The sequence below is a fragment of the Pinus tabuliformis genome, chromosome 4_2 (genome assembly GCF_031772625.1).
Source record: "Pinus tabuliformis cultivar Carrire ecotype Pingquan chromosome 4_2, CPIR1, whole genome shotgun sequence".
In the NCBI taxonomy this organism is placed as follows: domain Eukaryota; kingdom Viridiplantae; phylum Streptophyta; class Pinopsida; order Pinales; family Pinaceae; genus Pinus; species Pinus tabuliformis.
Window position 1 is genome coordinate 462,066,031 of NC_142304.1, and position 22,692 is coordinate 462,088,722.

Genomic DNA, 22,692 nt, shown 5'->3' on the forward strand with positions numbered 1-22,692 from the left:
CATGATAAAGGTATGGTAGAAGGTATGAGTAATAGCTATCTAGACTTTGATTTCTGTGAAAATTGTGTATATGGGAAGTAGAATCAGGTGAGTTTCCCCTTTGGTGGTAAGAAGGCGAAACAGATATTAGAGCTTATGCACAGTGATGTGTTTGGATCTGTGAAGGTTCCATCATTGCGGAAGTCTATGTACTATGTATCATTTATAGATGACCTCTCAAGGAATACATGGATATATTTCCTTAAGAAGAAATCTGAAGTCTTTGACAGGTTTAAAGAATTTAAGGCTCTGGTGAAAACTAGATAGATAAGAAGATAAAGCTACTGAGGATAGATAACGGTGGAGAATTTTGCAGTAAGGAATTTGAAGAATTCTGTAAGAAGTGTGGTATAGCACGGTAGAAAACTACTCCATATACACCTCAAAAAAATGGAGGTGTAGAAAGAATGAACAAGATGTTGATCGAAAGGGCAAGAAGCATGGCCAGTAGTTCTAGGTTAGGAGAGGAATTCTAGGCAGAGGTGGTGGAGAAAGCATGTTACTTGGACAACATATCACCTTCATCAACGTTGGAGGATAAGACTCCATAAGAGGTATGGACTGGTAAGAAACCCTCTCATTCACATTTGAGGGTATTTGGATGTGATGCATATGTACATATTCCAAAGCAGAAATGAACCAAGTTGGATAGTAAATATGAAAAGTAAATCTTTATTGGGTATAAGGATGGTTTAAAGGGTTATAAGCTTTGGAACCCAGCAACAAGGAAGGTTGTGTACAACTGAGATGTGGTGTTCAAAGAGGTGAAAGATGTTATTAAACATGAAGTCCAATGAAAGGAAATTGAGAAGATAGAGTTTGGGCTAAAGGAGGAAGAATCAAACTCTACAGCTTTGGAGGAATTATAAGATGAAGAGACACAAACTCTAGGTGTAAGATTATCAGCTCGAGAAAGAAGGCAGCCAGAAAGGTATAGTCCATCTACTTTCTATTCAAATTTTTCTTTATCTATTACTGATGATGATCCTAGAAATGTGAAGGAAGCAGTGGGTTCAAAGGATGGAAAACTCTGGAAAGATTCCATGGTTGATGAAATGGCATGTTTAGACAAAAATGAGGCTTGGGATCTAATGGAGTTTCCGGTTGGAAGGAAACCCATTGGAAGCAAATGGATGTCCAAGAAGAAGACAAATGTAGAAGGAAAGGTGGAGAAATACAAAGCTCAGTTGGTAGCAAAAGGTTATTCCCAGGTGTCGAGAATTCATTTTGGTGATATTTTTTCTCCTATTGCCAAGGTAACTTCTATTAGGTTACGTTTATCTGTTGTTGCTGCTTTTGATTTTGAGGTAGAACAAATGGATGTGAAGACAACATTTCCTCACAAAGATCTAGAAGAGGAGATCTACATGAAACAACCTGAAGGCTTTGTAGTGAAGGGTAAGAAAGAACTGGTATGCAAGTTAAAGAAGTCTCTGTATGGGTTAAAACAGTCACCAAGGATGTGGTATTAGAAATTTGATACATTTATACGGGGACTTGGCTTCACCAGAAGCAAAGCAGATCACTGTGTGTATTTTAAATTAATTGGTGACCATGTTATTTATCTGGTCTTGTATGTGGATGATATGTTGCTGGTTGGAAATGACAAAGAAATTATCCAGGATTTTAAGACCCAATTGTCCTCCAAATTTGACATGAAAGATCTTGGTTCTGCAAACTATATTTTGGGCATGGAAATTAAAAGAGATTGGGCGAAGAGGAAGCTATGGTTAAACCAGAGGAAGTATGTCGAGACAATACTGCAGAGGTTTAATATGCAGGATAATAAACCGGTGAAGGTTCCTATTCCTGTAGGTGTAAAGTTATCTGTTGAATAGTGTCCCAAGACACAAGAAGAGGAAGACGATATGTCTCGTGTTCCACATGCAAGTGCGTTCGGTAGCCTGATGTATGCAATGGTCTATACTAGACCAGACATTGCACATGCAGTGGGAGTATTGAGCAGGTTTATTTCAAAACCAAGGAAGGAGCACTGGACAACAATGAAGAGGGTTTTCAGGTATTTCCATGGCACTAGTGATTATGGTTTGTGCTACCAAGGAAGACCAGGATTGGACAGAGTGTTTCATATTCGTGGCCTTGTTGATGTAGACTGGGCTGGATCTAGATCAGAGAAGATCTATAAGTGGGTATGTGTTTAACCTATTTGGAGGTGCAGTCAGTTGGATGAGTAAGAAACAATCTGTAGTCACACTATCAACTATAGAGGAAGAATACATGGCAGCCACTCATGCAAGAAAGGAAGCAGTTTGGTTGCATAGATTGTGTTCAAGTATGGGGTTAGTACAGGTAGCTATAAGGATAGACTATGACAGCCAAAGTGCAATTTTCTTGGCAAAGAACCCTGCTTGTCATTCAAAGACAAAGCACATTGATGTTCAGTATCACTTTGTGAGGGATATGATAGAAGACAAAAAGGTGTTGCCGGTAAAGGTAGACACTTTGAAGAATACTGCAGATGCATTGACAAAATGTGTGAGCTCTGAGAAGTTCTCCTGGTGTAGAGAAACTATGGGCATTTCAGTTCTAGAAAAATGACTAAGCTCTCCTGTGGCCCGTTGTGGAAAGAAAACAACAAGTGGGAGAATGTTGGGTTGTGTTAAGTTCCTTCCACAACTAACCTACGTAGTGAACCAGGGGGTTAGAGGGGGGGCAGAGGCCCCCCTTCATTGCGCCAATTACATAGCGGGGGGGTCACAGGGAAATTTTTTTTTAGACCCTATATTAGGTTGGGCGAACCTACCTATGGCTTTCGGTCCATATATATCTATATATATATATATATATATATATATATATATATATATAGTAACATTGAAAGGAATATAATGAAAAATCAAGCTGGTAGTCCCGGTTTTGGGATCTAGGGGAAAATCTCTGGTATATGCGTTTTATGTGTTATGCTCTTGCATTATTTATTTCCTGTGTTTTAGAATTCCTATGCAGGTAATTTTTGTACGGGGTTAAAACCTACATAATGGAAAATTAAAACTATTCTTGGTAGGCCCATTCAAGATAAAAAGGATGTGGAACTGGAGAATCAGGCCCAATTAAATGAGATACATATCTAGCTCGAGAAGATGGTCCAAAAAATTAATATTCTAGATGATGATCTTGCCAATATTGCATTCGTGAATCCTTAAGATGATCTTGGCCATATTAAAATGCTCTAGTGGACTCTCCCACCAGCTAGCTATGCTACACAGTGTTTTCTTGTCTTTCATAGCTTTCTATATTAATATGTTTACAATGAATTTCCAATTAGTTCTAGTCAGATTACAAACATGTAGTATCAAGAATATTGAGAAGGACAACCCATTTTTTAATGTAATGACAATATAGCAAACAAACATAGAAATACTCTATCAATGAAGCTTATGTTTTACTATTACTCTAGTTTCCTGAACTTTTATTTTATGTTAGTGGTCTGATTTCCTTACTAGCAACAACAATATATGATTGGATTGTAACTTTTTAAGTCAAATCTTATTAACTTACAAATAATAGTGGTGATATCGATGAGAAGATTGATTTATTGTGTTTTAAATAAAAAATATAATTTATCTTAATATTTTTCTTAGGATAACACATTTTATTGAAAGCCTTATAATCATGGAATTAACATATTTATAAACACTACAAATATTATAAGTATTTTGAAACTAGACTAAATGTAAATATTAATAACATATTTATTCTAAATTGACTTTTATATTATATTTATGCCATATTTAAAAAGAAAATCCTCTAATCTTTTAACATTTTAGAATTGTAAAACATTCAATTTTATTGATTAAAAAGTTTTCTATTTTATTTTTTATTTTTTAGAAAACATCCATATATTTAAATAAAATTTTGTTGTACATTTTATCTAATGAAAAAAAAGAACATTATAAGTTACTATATGTAAAATATAATATTATAATTTTCTCATAAATTTATGTAAAATAGTAAAATATATAACTTTATAATATTTTAATAAGGTTTTAGTATGTAAATTAAACTGTAACTGAAATATTAGAAAATATATAATAAAATATGTGTCACGTTGACATTAAATAATAGTAAATTTCTTTTGTATCTTAAATAAGAGACATTTTACCAAATTAGAAGAGAATAAGTGATTTAATTATTCATAATATAACAACCTTATGAAAATTCCATGTAATAAAATTTAATAAAGGCAAAATAATGACCACGGTTATGGGACACTTATTCCAAGCTAAATGTTGGTCAAGACATCCTAGTGTGGGTGCTCATTTTAGTTATTATGGCTAAGGAAATTGGAAAAAGCAATGGCAAAGGCTTTGGAAAGGGAAAATGGCATTTTTGGCATTTTAATTATGAAAATAATAGAAAATAGGAGAAAAGGAACGTGAAAGGTCACAGGTTGCATGTGAGGAGTAAAATGAAGAAAATAGAGGCCTCATTAATGAAAGGGCTTATGAGGATTAGTTCATGGCTTTTTGTCAATTCATTTTTGGAGCTCTCTCCCTATTCTCTCTCACTCTTGGATAGTTAGAGTTTTCTTAGAGAACTTCATCATTGGATCAAGAAAGGAAAAGAAGGAAAGAGGAAGCAAAGATCAAGGAAGAGCAGGATCAAGCAGCTACAACATGATTATTTTCAAGTATAGATTTTCATGTGTGATTTCCTTGCTATATTTGGCATGCATGGTTATGCATGTGTGTTCTTGGTTCTCTTGCTATCATGGGCATGTGTTTTTCTAGGTGTGACAGTGTTTTTTAGCATAGCCTTTCCATTTCCTGATAGCCATGTTGTGGTAGATACTTTTGTATGTGGTTGATCTGGATTTTTGGATGGACTCAAAGCTGAGTGGGGTGTCCCAACATTATTTACAAGACCTAGGAATCATGGGATGTGATACATGGTAAAGTATCAATGTGAACACGTCGATTGAGCAAAGGAATCCCCTGACTGGTAATGGAAGGATACATGGTAAATCTCAATGGTGAGCACCCTTGATTTAGCCTACGAATCCCGAGATGGAATACATGGTAAAGCCCATAGGGTTGAGAGTTCATAGGCCTAGGAATCCGTTGACCAGTAACAGAGGGATACACTGTAAAGACGAGAGGTTGGGATGGAAAAATTGCTCATGGTGTAGGTGGAGAGATTCGGTGGAATCCATGCTTGTCTTTCCCTAGTGATCCGGTTAGGATTGTGGTGAAGCATGGTATTGTATGTTTATTGTTTGTGGCCTAGTGATCTGATGGATATTGCAGTAAATCCTAATTCTATTATTTAGGGTGAAGTGGTGTAGCCTCAGGAAAATCTGGTTGATTTTGGTGATAAGTCCCACATTCATGCTTAGAATATGGCACGAGGGTGATTGGATGAAGAGAGACTTGGCTCAACCAATCTACTATTGGATGGGACATGGTAGTCCCATAATAGATTGGCTTTGACTTCATTAATGAGAACTATTTTTCCTTGGTATTTTATGATAAAATGTACTAGTTCATATGAGAAATTTATGGCTAATGTATCCTTGATATTTATGTTGCTTATATGCTTGTTATGAGCATGTTATATGACAGTGATGATGTATTCTATAATCATGTTTTATTCCATCTGTATCATTATTTCGCTGTTATTTTTCATTCCTCAAATTTTCATGGAGTTCTGGTCAGTGACCTCAGTCCTAGCCTTGAAAAGTGGCACAAAATACTGGGTCACGGACTCAGAACTAGATGAAAATTACCCTAGTCGCTTGCACACCCATGCTGTGAGAGTAACTCGAGGGGCTTAGTCACATGAATTCCCATGTCATGGGAGTGACTGAGGCTTTAGGGAAGTGAACTGTTGAGTTGTTGCAGAGGTTGATCAAATGGAAGGGTTGGTTGGGTCCTGTAGGTTCTGTGGTAGCTGCAAAAGGTCATATTGGTTGTGTTGTGTCAGCTCCAATTCCTTAAGGTGACCTAGCAGGTTGAATCAGATTGTAGTATCCTCTCGTCACATGTTTACCCCAACAAGTTTGTTAACTTGGGTAAATGTTGGAGGAGGGTGTTACAGAGTGTTAATAGATCATGGTTCAACAGTTGGACTACATGGGCAGTGTGCGTTGGTCATGCATTCATGTCGGTTGCATTATGACTCGACTAAGGTTAGGATGGTATCTATATTTTTTTATGATTATGTTTATACATGTATTTTGACAATTTGGTGCATCTTCTAGACAAGATATCCTCCCCGAGATATATTGAGGTATGTTGATTATGTTTATATTTTGGCTTAGCTGACATGGTATGTTTGGCAGGAATGAGAAAAGATAGCTAGCAAGATGGTAGAATACAGTTCAAGAGACTTCCTTATGGATCAGATGAGTAGTGTGGTATTGGGAATTCTTCCGACTTAGTAGACACTTTGAGAATCTTGAAGGAAGAATTAAAGAGTTACAAGGTAGATAATGATAATATTATGTAGGCATAGGAGAAATAAGAAAAATTCAATGCAATAATCCATCAAAGATTTTCATACTTGCAGAGATAGGGACAACCTCGGATCAACAATGGATAGGAGATTAGGATTAATGGGGCATATTGTAGTATATCTCATGGTGATCACATGTGAGATGGAGATGACATGGTTCGAGCTGTCAGATTCTTGGATGCTCCAAATTAGAGAGGTGATGGAAACAGGTACTATTATAGTTCTAGTTCTGACATGCACTATGATCATCATTTTTATCATGCTTATAGGAGAAGTGACAGGGGATATTTTCCAAATGAGTTTAAGAAAGCTAAGCCACCTACCTTTGATGGATATTTGATGAAGCGAGAGGATGTAGAGGCTTGTTTACTTAGGATGAAGAAGTTCATTGACTTGCAAAAGTACATAGATAATATGAAGGCCAGAGTAGCTATCTTCAGCCTAAAATCTAAAGAAGACATCTGGTGGTAAGATGTGAAGCGGTTCAGAGACATCAGGATAGAAAAGTTGAGTTGGCATGAATTTAAGAGACTTTTTAGGAAGAAGTACTTGTCGGAGAGGTACTATGAAAACAAGCACAAGGAATTCAATGAGCTTAAAATGGGATCAATGAAATATGAGGAGTATACAACTAAGTTCTTGGAGCTATTGAGGTATGTAAAGTATCTTAAAGATAAAAAGGCTAAATTTGAAATATTTTCAGTGGTTTCCATTGGCATTTAGAGATCAAATTGAGTAAGATGGGCCTTGATCAGTTAAGGAAGTTATTGGGAAAGTAAATCATTGTTATGAGCAGTGAAAGGATAAGAATGAATATTAGCATGGATGGAAATGGAAATATGAAGGTAAAAGTAAATGGAAACCGAAAATAATAAGGCCTCAAAATGCAGAAGAGAAAGCAAATGTTGCACCATATAATAAGTTCAAAGCAGCTAGACAGGGACATGGGTCATATTAGTAGAATCAAGGTGATGGTACTAGATGATTGGAGTGTTGGATATGTGGTAAAGATCATCTCAAGAGAGATTGTCCATAGTATCATGGTGGTAGGCCTCAAATTTTTTAGAAAAAATATATGCTACAAAGTAATGGAACACATAAAATATATTGTAGAAATATAAATACAGAAAACACATAAAACAAGAGAGACATAGATATATGTGGTTCACCCAATTTGGGCTATGTCCATGGAGAAACAATAAGCTCTTCCTTTTATATTATCCAACAAACTGAAAACGTACAACCTACAACAAATCCATTGTAATTCCCTCTTCACTGTGAATCTCCTCTCTCTTCCTTGCTCAGAATAGAGATCTACATAAACACAATACAATTCCCTCATATATAGCAAGGGGTTGCCTTCTAGGGACAAAAACCCTAAATTAAACATAACTTGTACTATTAGATCTTTGCCTAATGAACGGCCCAGATTGACTATGAAATTAAAACATTTTACAAGGCAAGTTTACATCTATTTTTATCTTTGGCGGTGCTGCCCCCGATTCCCCGCTAGGGGAGGGGCTCCCTAAGATCGCAGCCCCCCTTGGACCCCCCTTTTAGTGTACATTTTACGGTTTTCATTGCCATCGCATTACAAACTAGGGTCCAATGCGGCGATAGCTCTGAATAAAGAAGATATTCAGGCTCCACACCCAACAATCTCCCACTTGGAGATTGATTATAGCAACTCCACCGTTGCTTCATTTGTTGGACAAAGTATCCACTTTGGACCTCATTGTTTCTCATCTTCTTCATCATACATGAAGACCAACTGAAACTAAGAAGAATCTTAGTTTCTCCATGGTTACAATTTTTTTTAACATATCTACAAGATTCTGGCTATTGGGCATCTTTTCCAGCTTCAACTGTCCATCTTCCAACACTACCCATATGAAATGGTACTTGAGTTGTATATGTTTAGTCTTGGAATGAAATGCAGAGTTCTTTGCAATATGTATGGCACTCTACTTATCACTGTATAACCTACCCAACTTCTCCTTCTTACCCAATTCATCCAAAAACCTTTGTAACCAAATCATTTCTTTACTAGCCTCTGTAGCAGCAACATACTATGCTTCTGTTGTTGAGAGTGCAACAACACTTTGCAATTTTGAAACCCAACTGAAAGTTGTTGCACCTATTGTAAACACATACCCTATGTTGCTCCTCCTATTATCTCTATCACCTACCATATCTACATCAACATATCCTTGTAGAGTAATGTTTGAACCACAAAAGCACAATGCTTGATTTGTGGTACCTCTCAAATACCTGAGAATCCACATCACCGCCATCTAATGTTCTTTTCCTATATTGTTCATGTACCTATTTACAACTTCCATTGCATGTGCAATATCAGGCATTGTGCATACCATTGCATACATTAAGCTTCCAACTTTTGATGCATATGGAACTTTAGACATATAGTCCATTTCTTCCTGATCTTGTGACACACCTCCTTCCTTAGTTTGAAATGGCTAGTGAAAGGTATACTAACTCGTTTTTCATTCTAGATATTAAATCTTTTCAACACCTTTTCTATGTACTCACTCTCAGCCAATATTAATTTTCGATTCTTCCTATCTCTAGTTATTCTCATACCAAGGATTTGTTTTGCAGCACTCAAATCCTTCATTGCAAATGAGTTTGCCAATTTTCTTTTGAGCACATTTATTTCCTGCATGTTAGAACCTACAACAAGCATGTCATCTACATTCAATAACAATATAATATATTTTCCATCATTTTTCCTTTTGAGATAAACACAATGATCACGGTCACATCTAGTATAACCTTGTTCAGACATAAACTTGTCGAATTTTAGATACAACTGCCTTGGAGCCTATTTTAAGCTATACAGTCTCTTCTTCAACTTGCACTCTAGTTTCTCCTTCCCTTCTACCTCATATCCTTGTGGCTGTTGCATATATATCTCTTCCTCCAAATCCCCATGGTGAAAGGTTGTATTTACATCTAACTTCTCAAGATGAAAATATTCAACTACTACTAGACTTAAAATAGTTTTGATTGAAGTCATTTTAACAACAAGAGAAAATATCTCATCAAAGTCTATACCCTTTTTCTGTGCAAACCCCTTCACCACAAGTTTAGGTTTATACCTTTTTCTACCTCCATCTTCTTCCTTCAACATGTAAACCCATTTATTATACAATGTTGTTTTACCTGTAGGCAACCTAACTAAGTCCCAAGTCTAGTTATGTGCTCAGGAGTCCATCTCTCCTTTCAATGCTTGCTCCCACTTCTTCCTAGTTTCTACCTGCAGTGCTTCTTCCTTCAACTTGTAAACCCATTTATTCTACAATGTTGTTTTACCTACAGGAAACCTAACTAAGTCCCAAGTCTAGTTATGTGCTTAGGAGTCCATCTCTTCTTTCAATGCTTTCTCCCACTTCTTCCTAGTTTCTACCTATAGTGCTTCTTCATAACATTTTGGTTCACCAAAATCAGTTAGCAATACATAATATAATGAAGGAGAATATCGTTTAGGGGGTCTACATATCCTAGTCGATCTTCTAACACCACTTTCAGGTGTTTGAGGTGCTTGTTACTATTTTGGTTGTTGTTGTTGTTGTTCTAGCTATTTATCATTATGATTTTCAGGCACCTTCACTTTTTATGTGATCTTATCAAGCACCGTGTATTTTCTGTTTTCTTTTTCCTATTTATTTTCCTGCATCTGATCATTATACAAAACCTTTTCATTGAATATGACATCTCTACTCCTAATGATTTTGTGTTTTTCGTAATCATAAAAGTGATAGCCAAAATCATTAACACCATAACCAGTAAAGGTACATTTCTTTGATTTTTCCTCGAGCTTTGCTTTATTTCCTTTATTAATGTGGATAAAGGTTTCAAAACCAAAACTCTTTAAAAATGAGTAGATTACCTTTTTACTTGTCCATGCCTCTTTTGGAATACCACCATCCAAGGAACTTAAAGACCCTCTATTTATTAGATAAAAAAAAGTATCTACAACATCTGCCCAAAATTGTAAAGGAAATCATGAATGCAAACTCATGCACCTTACATGCTCCATGATTGTCCTATTCATCCTTTTTGACATACCATTTTCTTGTGGTGTTCCTGGAACTGTCTTCTCTCTGCGAGTTCCATTCTCTGAACAATGCCTATCAAACTCTTTGCTGTAATATTCATCTCCATTGTCTCATCTGATGCACTTCAACCGTTTTCCTGCCTCATTTGCAACCAATGTTTATTTCAAATAATATAAATCTAGGTTTTTCTGGTTGCATCATCAATAAAAGTAACATAATAATGAGATCCACTAAGAGATGATACCTGAGCAGGCCCCCATATATCTGTATGAAAAATCTCTAATTTTTCACTCTTCTTTTCTTTCCAAACTTCGAGGAATATAACTCTCTTATGTTTTCCATGAACACAATTCTCACAGAATTTTAAATCAACATGCTTCAAACCTGGCAACAAATTTCTTGAGGGAAGAAACTGTATCCACTTCTCACTCATGTGCTCGAGCATATGATGGAACAATGTCGTATCTTCTTCTGTAGAGGTTAAAGAATTAATAGAATTAGAAGTACCATTGCATAAATACAATCTACCAACCTTTTCTTCTTTTGCTATTACCAGGGCTCCTTTGTGACCTTCCAGGTTTTATCTATAAAAATAGTCACAAAACCTTCACCTCCCAACTTCCCTATTGAAATAATATTTTTCTTCATATGTGGAACATGCCTTACCTCCTTAAATAGCCATTGGTTTCCATTTTGCTATATTATGAAAACTGTACCCATTCCAATGATTTTACAGGGTTAATCATCACCCAATCGAACATGTCCAACATCTCCTTGAACATAATCATGAAAATGTTTCCTATCAAGTGTGGCATCGAATGAGGCCCATAAATGTACCACCCAGAAATCAATAATATTTTCTAATAAAAGCATCAAAGCATCTTGCACACATCACCTGCCACAAGCACTTCATGATTGTTTTCTTGCTGCACATTTCCTTCTTTTCCATTCTGAGACTTGCAGTGTTTCTTCAAGTGTCCTTTCTTCCCCCATTTCCAGCACACTATCCTTGATCTGGACTTGGATATGCCTTTCCTTAACTTACTATAATATCCTGTCTCTTTCCCCTTTCCATTTTTCTTCCCCTAGTCTCTGCAGTCAAAGAATTACCTGATGCCTCACCGGAGCCTTTCCATCACATTTCCTTGCCGAGGATTGCATCGAAAACATTATCAAAATTTAAAATACTAGATCCAGAGACAGAGTTACTAATATCCATAACTAAACCATTCCAACTTTTTGGCAATGAACAAAAAAATACTAGAGCCATAACTTCATCATCAAAATTTGCCCCTCTTCATCATCAAAATTTGCCCCTACATAACTTAACTGACTGGTAACTGTATTAAATTCATTTAAATAATCAGCAACAAATCCACCTTCTGACATATTCATATTAAATAAACACTTCATAAGAAATACCTTATTTGAGGCCGAGGATTTTTCATATAGTTTGGCCAATGGTGACATTAAACCCTTCATTGTCGTTTCCTTTGAAATATTAAAGGCTATCGATGCTGCTAGACATAATCGTATTGTTCCAAGTGTCATTCTATCAAGAATATCCCATTTTTTGTTTTTCATACTTGTCAGCTTCCTTGTCTTTCCACTCAATGGTAGGTATAGATATTTCTGATACAAGTAATCTTCCATCTACATTTTCGATAGCTAGTAGTTTTGGCCATCAAATTTTTAGACCCTAAACCTACCATCTTCCACCATTGCTCCTACTCAAAACAAGAACCCTTCTCTCATGCGAGTTTATCAGCCAAATAGACCTTCGACTCTGATACTGGTTGTTAGAAAAATTATATATTATAGAGCAATGGAACACATAAAATATATTTCAGAAATATTAACACAAAAAAGGCATAAAACAAGAGAGACACAGATATACCTGGCTCACCCAATTTGGGCTATGTCCATGGAGAAATAGTCAGTTCTTCCTTTCATATTATCCAGCAAAATGAAGAGATACAACCTACAACAGATCAGCTGTAATTCCCTCTTCGCCTTCAATCTCCTCTCTCTTCCTTGCTCAGAATATAGATCTACATAGACGCAATACAATTCCCTCATATATAGAGGGGGTTTCCTTCTAGGGAAAAAAACCCTAAACATAACTTCTACCATTACATCTCCGCCTAATGAACGAACCAGATTGACTACGAAATTACAACATTTTACAAAGCAATTTTACATCTATTTTTACCTTCGGGGGCGCTGCCCCCGATCCCCCTAAAAGAACCTATCAAACTCCTTCCTGCAATATTCACCTCCATTGTCTCATCTGAGACACTTTAACCTTTTTCTTGTCTCATTTTCAACCAAATCTTTCCATTTCTTGAAAGTATCAAATACATTAGATTTATTTCGAATAATATAAATCTAGGTTTTTCTGGTTGCATCTTTAATAAAAGTAACCTAATAACGAGAGATCAGGTCCCCATACATCTGTATGCACAAGCTCTAATTTTTCACTCTTCTTTTCTTTCCTAACTCTGAGGAATGGAACTCTCTTGTGTTTTCCATGAACACAATTCTCATAGAATTTTAAATGAACATGCTTCAAACCTAGCAACAAATTTCTTCAGTGAAGAATCTGCATCCCCTTCTCACTCAAGTGCTGGAGCTTATGATGCCACAATGCCATATCTTCCCCTATAGAGGTTAAAGAATTAATAGAATTAGAAATACCATTGCATAAATACAATGTACCAACTTTCTCTCCTTTTGCTATTACCAGGGCTCCTTTAGTGACCTTCTATGTTTTATCTATAAAAGTAGTCACAAAACCTTCACCTTCCAATTGCCCTGTTGAAATAAGATTTTTCTTCGGATTTGGAACGTGCCTTACCTCCATCAATAGCCATTGATTTCCATTCTGTATTTTTATGAAAATTGTACCCATTCCAACGATTTTTAGGGTTTATAATCACTCGGGTTTAATATTATTTCCTTGGGTTCATAATCGGTTGGGGTTTAGTATTAATCCTTTGGTTTTATAATCTCAATCATGGTCAACTTTGTTAATCGCTTGTGTTTATAATATCAATCCCTTGCACTTCTTGATCCCATAGCTTTTTAATATTTATCCATTGGGTTTACTAATTCCTTGGGTTTATAATATTAAACGGTTCGGTTTATTAGTTCCTCGGGTTTATAATATTAGTCCCTTTTGTTTAATATTATTCCCTCAGGTTCATAATCACTTTGGGATTTTACAATTAATCCCTTATTATTACCCAAGGGATTAATATTAAAATCCCGAGGGATTATGAGCCCGAGAGAATAATATTAAACAAAAGGGCCTAATATTATATACCCAATGTATACAAACCCTAAGATAAATATTAAAAAAACTAAAATAAACGTGGTTGAATTAATAAAGCGTAATAATAATAATAAATAATTTATATTACTAATATTATTATCAGTTTATATTATTATAATAATATTAATAAAATAATTATAAATATATAAGAATTGGCAATGTGATTTTTTTTTTCCGAAAATCTTCATAAATTAACATATATCATTGTTATTATTTATATAGCTATTTAAAAAATTACACACAATAATTCCCTTATCACAATTCTAATTATTATTGGATCATGTTGATATTATGAGTTAATATTATTATTATAATAATAATAATTCAATTTAATTGTGATTATTATTATTATTATTATTATTTTATATTATTTTATATTATTGTTATAATGATATAATAATAATCATAATATATTATAATAATAATAATAAATTATTATTATTATTATTATATTGTTGAATTTAGGCTTCATAGCAAGTTTATTGAGAGAGGTTTCGGCGAAAATCACATCCATCACATCCATTCATTTGTTGACGAAAAGCAAGGACAAGTTCAAATGAATGATGATGTGATTATGGTGATTTGTTGATGAAAAGTCACGACAAGTTCAAATCAGTGATGGTGTGATTATGATGATTTGTCGACGAAAAGTCACGACAAGTTCAAATGAATGATGTTGTGATTATGATGATTTGTTGACGAAAAGTCACGACAAGTTCAAATGAATGATGATGTGATTATAATGATTTGTCGACAAAAAGCCACGACAAGTTCAAATGAATGATGATGTGATTATGATGATTTGTCGAAAAGTCACGACAAGTTCAAATGAATGATGATGTGATTATGATGATTTGTCGACAAAAAATCATGACAAGTTCAAATGAATGATGATGTGATTTTCGCTGAAACCTCTCTCGATAAGCTATTATATTATTATTATAATAATATAATAATAATTATATTTTTATATTATTATCATAATATAATGATAATATAATATTATTATCAGATATTATTATTATTATTATTATTATAAAATTTTATTATTATATTATTATAATGATAATGTAATATTATTATGAGCTATTCTTATTATTAATTAATATTACAAATATTATATGAGTTTATAATATTAATAGAATAATCATATAATAATATATATAAATAATATGGTTGTTATTATCTATATTGTTATAATAATCATGAATAGTTGGTCTTTAAAAAAATAACCATAATAACTATTAATGTGGTTGACATAAGCCTATCGACCTATATTAATTACATTGAAAAATATGGTTGTATATATTTTTCATATATACCTATTGACGTATATCAACCACATTGATAAATATAATTGTGCTAATTATATGTTTGAGAATTTTTATTCACCAAAATTTCAGAAAGGTTTTACCCGGTTTATTACTTAGTACTCTTCCCGAGTTAAATTTGACTAGGTTACATACTACATTTATTTTTTCCGTAAGCTTGTCCCGGACTTTATTTATACTAGCATATCTAGTCCACAACGTTTGAAGGGAGTAACTGTGGCTATGTTACATACTACATTCATTTTCTCCGTTGACTCTATTAATACTATCGTATCTAGTCCACAGGGTTTGAAGGGGGAGTGCGGGCCTCTCCCATGGTAGACGTACCTTTTAAAAATTACAACTTTAGAGGTGCATGAATTATTTCGAACTCACGACCTTCAGTGGGTCTTTTGGCTTAGATAATTAACCAAACCCAGCTACTGCACATATTTCTCATTTGTCTTTCACTTCATTATATTTCTCATTTGTCTTTCACTTCATTCTTAGGTAAACAAATTATATTCTAACCGCGAGAATAATTCCTTTTTACATTGTTGAAACATAATCTCTTTTTAAAGATACCATAGTAGATTCATATAAGAATTTATAAAACACAACTTTCTTTGAAACCATTTACAGAAAGATCATAGAATTAAAGTGTATAACAGAACAAATCAAAAACATTTTCCAGTATCTGTTAAATTATTTGTATCTCTACCAACACTACCAATTTCACATTCAGAGCAGCGTTAGGAAAACAAAGACCCTCCTAGGTCCATCAGTTATTTCCTATACAAAGACCCTCCTAGGTCCATCGGTTATTTCCTGCCCACCTCAATATGCTACTTGATCTCTTGGGCCCCTCCTACGAGGATGCAAGCTTACAAAATAAATTGTCTCAGGATTCTTCCCCTGTCACTATTTGGACCAACTTTTTTAAGAGTTGGGATAATCTATCTCTAGACGAAACATTGTGGGAAACAACTATTTCTTCCCAAGTGCCCTTATTGGGCTTCCTAATAGTTTTTCCTTAACTTTGTGAATAGGAAATTATTAGTATCTATCTTTACCATTTGTAGTTTACTTAGCTAACCAAGTGCATCTTTTACTATTAAAAAAACCAAGTATTTACATTCATTCTAAACCTGACTTTCAACATGGTCCATTGTCAACAAAATATAAGTTCACACAAGTAGCAAAAATATTTACAAACCATTTATCAAGTTGCTTTCTTATTTGTTTTTAGTGGATTTTCAGGTTTATGTTTTTTTTTCCTTACAGTGTTTTTTAAATCAAAATTTTATTTTTTTTAAGAAAATTTTAGAAAAATGCTAAAAATAATATTTTGAAACTTTTTTTTTGCTAAAAATAGCATCTCAACTTTATGGTTTTCATCGCAAAAATTGAAAAAAAATGAATATATATATATATATATATATATATATATATAAATATAAATATATATATATATATATATATATATATATATATATATATTCAAATATGATATCAATTCATTTCATTTCTAAAAATAATGATTCATATATAAAATAACTTAATTCAAAAAAATCAAATTAACAAAATTAAAATAAAAAAATCAAAACATATAATAATTCATATATAAAATAACTAAAAATAAAGTATTTAAAAACAACTCTAATTCAAAGAAATCAAATTAACAAAATTTGAAACTAAACAACCAAAAGCTAAAAAAAATATTAGTTATAAAATAAATATATAAATAAATAATTTACGTATCATTTTAAATAATTTAAATATCGAATAAATAATTTTCCTGGTCATTTTTAACTTATAACTTTATAACTTTTTATAACTTTCTAAATTTTCTTTATTTTAGTTTTGACTTTTTTTCATGTTATTTTTTTTATGCTTGATTATCAACTTGTCTCAATTTCATGTTCGATTTTTGAGTTTTCATTGATAATAATAAAAAAATACATTTGGTATTAAGTTTAGATATTTATTTTTAGGATTTTTAGTTCAATATTTTGTTTTAATTTTATGGATAAAAAAAGTCATGATATTTTAAATTTAATGCCATGGTTGAAAATTGATGGAAATTTTAGGTTTTTTACAATTGTGATATTTTATATTTAATGTTAACATTGAAAACTATTTTAATTTTAAGGATATTTTGACTTGTTATGGATATTTTTATTTCCATTGCTATAAAAATAAAAATAAAAATAAAATTGACCAAAAAAATTGATGATGCAGTCAACACTCTTCATCAACACTTTTTCAGTTTGAGGTGTTTTTTCATGCTTATTGCAACAAAAAAAATAGTTTTTAATGTTGTTGGTATTTTTTTAAATTTTAATATGAAAAAGAAAAAAAGAATGTTTATGCAACATTGACACTTTTTGTTTTGGAGGGGTTTTTTTGTTTTGAGGTTACACTTCTTATTAAATTGGCAGCTTTGTTCAAAGCATCTAAGTTTCTTTCACCCCAAAACAATATTATTAAAATAATTACGACTTTTAGTTTTTAATGCTATTGTAAAAATAAAAATAAAAATAAAATTTACTAAAAAAAATGATGATACAGCATCAAGTTGCATCAACATTTTTCATGTTTTTTCATGTTTATTGCACATAAGCTATATAAATAGAAACAAAGATCAACACTATAGATTCTGAAACTGAAGCTTTATAGTCTAAAACCTAGTGACACAGCCCATAACTCATTCAAAAAGAATATCACTATTTAAAAAAATAAAAAAAATAAACTATATAAATAAAAACAAAAATCAACACTATGAACTTTAAAACTGAAACTACATAGTCTAAAACTTAAGGGCACAGGAAAACCATTATTTAAAAAAATAACAATAGTCATTATGAATCAACAATGTATAAAACTTAGAGACATGGAAACCATTATTTTAAAGAATTAACAATAATCGTTATGAACCCACATAAAATATATCTTATAACTTATGAATTTTAATAGCTCAATCCACATGAGACCTAAAAAATCTCAATTGTGAATTAGGTTCCTTGATATGGACTCATCGTGAAGTAGGAAATGTTGGGTTAAAAACACACTTACTTCTATGGACTCACTCTATCAAATATTAAAATATTTATTTGTGAAAGATTGATATATAATTATTGTGTTTAAATTTTTATTAAATAATTGGAAAATTAAAATTAAAAGTTATTTTTGAAAATATATGTTTTATTTATATATTACTTATTAATAGATTATTAATCTAATTTTCTTGGAGAGGGGAAATTGACTTTTTCTAAAAGTGAATGTAAGATTGAGATTGGTACTATGTCAATTTACAATTATACACATTTAAGAATGGTTTTTCTCAACATTAAAACCATTATAGTAATATTTATCAAAAATTCAACATGTCGCTAGTAAAAAAATTGACCAAAAATAACTGAAATTAACATTTAATAATTATTATAATATGAAATAATAATTTACATAAATTAATAAATCTTAATAATATAAAAGTAATCTGCAATTACTTTTTATATATATATATATATATATTTTATATCTAAATTCCAAAATATCTTGTCAACCTATTGTAAAAATCGCCATTTAAACTATCGCCAAAGCAAATTCTAAGCATTGCATATCGACATTGGTTGTTCGACTGTACATGTACATTTCTCCATTATTTGTTCCTCGTGCCTGCTTCCATCATGTATCTGCCTGCATCCATCATATATCATTCACCAACTAAATCCATGCATTTGCACCATTGTACCAGCGCATGCATTTGCTTTAATGTACTAACCACAAAACAGAATCGAAAACCAGTAATTAGGATGCGAATAAAAAATAGTACTTTGTCCAATAATTCAACAAAAATGATTCAAAATTCACATAACTTCAGTGTATACGCTAAACTAGAACAAAATATCTTTGCTCAAATCGAACTAAGGAAACAACATTAGAGAAACATTGAGAAAATCATTGAAAAGTCCATGCATCTCCAGTCATAAATTGCAGTGCTCCTCGAGTTTTCACATTTGCAAATAGCAAGGCTGGATACCTAAATTATCCGAATAAAAATATGCATTTAGGAACATTCACATATTGCTGGACTTTCTATTAAAGACAGACTTCAAAATCAGTTGTGTACATAGCTCAGGAGGGATAGACTCATTAGGAAAAGTTTGATTGATAGCTAAGCGGCCTCATCCCCACTCCTAGTGCTGGCATGCTAGAATAGAACACGGTGAGTAGTAGAAATGTGCCGCTGCTCTCGCGACTCGTGGCTGGGTCTTACAAGGTCAAGAAAAGGTCTTACAAGGTCAAGAAGGCCACACTTTCATGTTACCCGGAAAAGAAAACGAAGCTTTTGAAAAGACATGAGGAACTTCGATGAGAGTAAGCGTTAAATACCTATTAGACCCATGTAGAAGGAAATTTCAGATTCAAAGTTCACATGAGTTAATGACATGGGTTTCGTAAAGGGTATACAAGTTTTAGGTTATAAAAGCTCAGAGGGGATAGCGTCAAACTTCATATTATTATTGCCATCCATGATAATCTGATCTTGTGAGCAGATGGCAACTTCCACATTGTCAGATTCAACTGTGCAATACCACATCATCATGATCTTAAAATTGATTGGATCCGCAATATAATTATCGGAAACTACAGACACAACGAAAATTTCGTTATCTTGTCGCTGATACCGACCGATCTTCAACCCTGACATTACTGAAGAGCGAAATCAGAGGTTGAATAAATGTGGAGATTTCCCATGAATCTGCAACCAAAAGAGGTTCAGTGATTTTCCGGATTTATGAATATTCCTAGATTTTACCATAATTGTTTCATCTGTCAGAAACATAGACAAATGAAGCGAGCTAGGAAATTTCATGAACTCAGTTCCAATTTCTACAAATAACATGCCCAAAATACTAAATCAAGTTCGATCTATGTCGGTATTATTTGTCGGTCGGCCACACATACCGTTCTTTCTTTCCTAATTCCATGTCATCTCCATCTCAATCGCGAAACAAGCAAAGCTGTGGCAGAGTTTCACTGCGCAGCTTTTTTTGGAATGGATAAGGCAAGAGAAAGGAACCCCAAAGAATATTTTGGGAGAAAATATTTCTAGATCTGCCAGTTATATCAGAAAGCATCCAGGCATTGATAGGTTATGTTGTTGCTACATAGTGTAGACCGTAGATTGAAGATGATAAGTTGTATGTGAAATGACAGCTCCAAGCGTACAGAAAGTAATCTTGATGGGAAAAGGAGGCAAGACGACGACAAGCTTCCGTGTGACAAAAGGAGAGAGCCAGTGGAAGGAATGTAAGGAGTAGGAGCTTTCAAAGATGATGTCAGACAAGGTTAGTGAACAGCACCATCCAGCTAACATTAATAGATATGATGAACCAATAAAACCCCATATAAATCAATCACGAATTTCCATTAGTAAATTCAAAGTTTATGTGTCCCTCATAATGTTTCTGATGTTGAGTGGAGCTTAGTGAACAGCAAGATCTATCTAACATTAATAGATATGAATGAACAAATAAAAACCCACGAATTAATCACCGATTTTCACTATTAAATTCAAAGTTTATGTGTCCATCATAATGTTCTGAATTCAAATTTTATGTCCTTTCTAATGATCGGAGTGCCCGGTGTTCGTTTCTATCAAGTTACACAATTTCTCCGGGAAAAAGAAAACAAGTTGACAATATAAATTCAAAAATTACCCATCCATATTGCTGTGGCGCCTCTGGGCTCGGGCCTGTACGCGCGCCTCTCAGCATTACCAACATCCCATTCTTCCGAGTTTCTCGGTATGCGATCCCTTTCCCGGTATCCACCTTATTGCACGTAAAATACGGAAAACCGCATCGACTCGAGGCGGCTACTCTGCTTTATTGACTTTAACCTTCATCACACACAAGAGTTACCGGTGCATATGAATTTTCTACACTACTCGATGCTTGGTTCGTTTTGCTCACCTAATATCTAACACTCGTGGGCTTTATGAAGAGATGAAGGCAGTTTCACACCAGGACAACCTATTGTTTTCCGGAGCTTCCGAAATTCCAGCGAAGGATCACGTGTTCTCAATTCCAAAGTCGAATATGACATAATAAAATTGATTGCCAGTGAAATTAAAATTACATAGAGGAGAGTAGATGCTTTGTCTTTTATTATTAAAATGAAGATGAAAAGATCTTGAAACGAGGAAGGAGTCAAAATAAGAGAATGGTTGATTAAAAAAAAATGGATCTCATTATATAATACCGTTCCGATCAGATTTAGAGGTGTTGGTCGTCAAAAAGCTTTATAATTCACCTAGTGCGTTTGGGTCCCATGAAAAGCAACTTCTTTCGGGACTTGTGAAGGAGGAACAAGAAGGACATTGCTGTCAGATTTGTAGTCCAGAGCAGTGACCGCACAACGCCACGTGGACTGTTCAGGTAATGAAATCAACCATTGCAGTGTTTGTAACATTTCTTGCTTGGGTGCAGAGAGCAGTTATATATTTGTGAATTTGATCGATAGGACGTCAATGAAACCATTGATCTTATTCTGTACATTATATTTCTAAATATTTTTCCAGTATATAATATGACTTAAGTTTTTTTTAATGTTATAATATTATATTTGGTTATTTAAAATATATTTTTAAATATCTAAATAAATTTATAACACCATATAATTCTGAGTTACAAAGTTAAAATTAAATTTGGATGTAATTCAATAATATACTATAAAAATTTTAAATTCATAAGAAAATCAATAATATAATTTCCTTTTAAGTAAACGATGCCTTTTCATCATTTTTTTCCTGGTTTCTTTTGCATTTCCTATAACTTTGTAATTTTAAATAATATAACATTTTTCCATAAAATGTTTACTAGAAGATAAAAACATTCACTTTTTCTTTCTAATGAGGACAGGCCAAAACCCACACATTTGCATTTTTTAAAAGTGAAACTGCACAAAATAATGAAAATAGGCAATTCCCTGTAGATTACAGTAAAGCTTTGATGATATCGATGCGAAAAAGAAAACTAGGTTAAATCGTCACCTGCCAACAAAGTCGTACTGGTCAGCAGAATATTGACTACCACGAGCTACGTCTCGTATTTTTTTGTCGGGGATCGCATCCTTTTAATTTTGGGATTTGGACACCGCTGAGCCAATGGCAATAGAAGTGACCGAATTTGCGCCGTTCACGCAATCCAAATGGCATTCCTAAGTAAGTTCTCCATTTTGTATGGGAGTTGTCTATAATGCGATTTTTTGGAGATTCCGGTGACGGAATCCGGCGGAAGAAATTGAGATTAAATCATGATTTGTTGCAGTTAAAATGGTTTTTTAACTGCATATTCGGATTCACCACCCTGAAAAACCCCTGGGACGCTTTGATTGTGCAGAAACTAGCTATCAAACTTGGGATTCCAATAAATTGCTGCCGGATTTT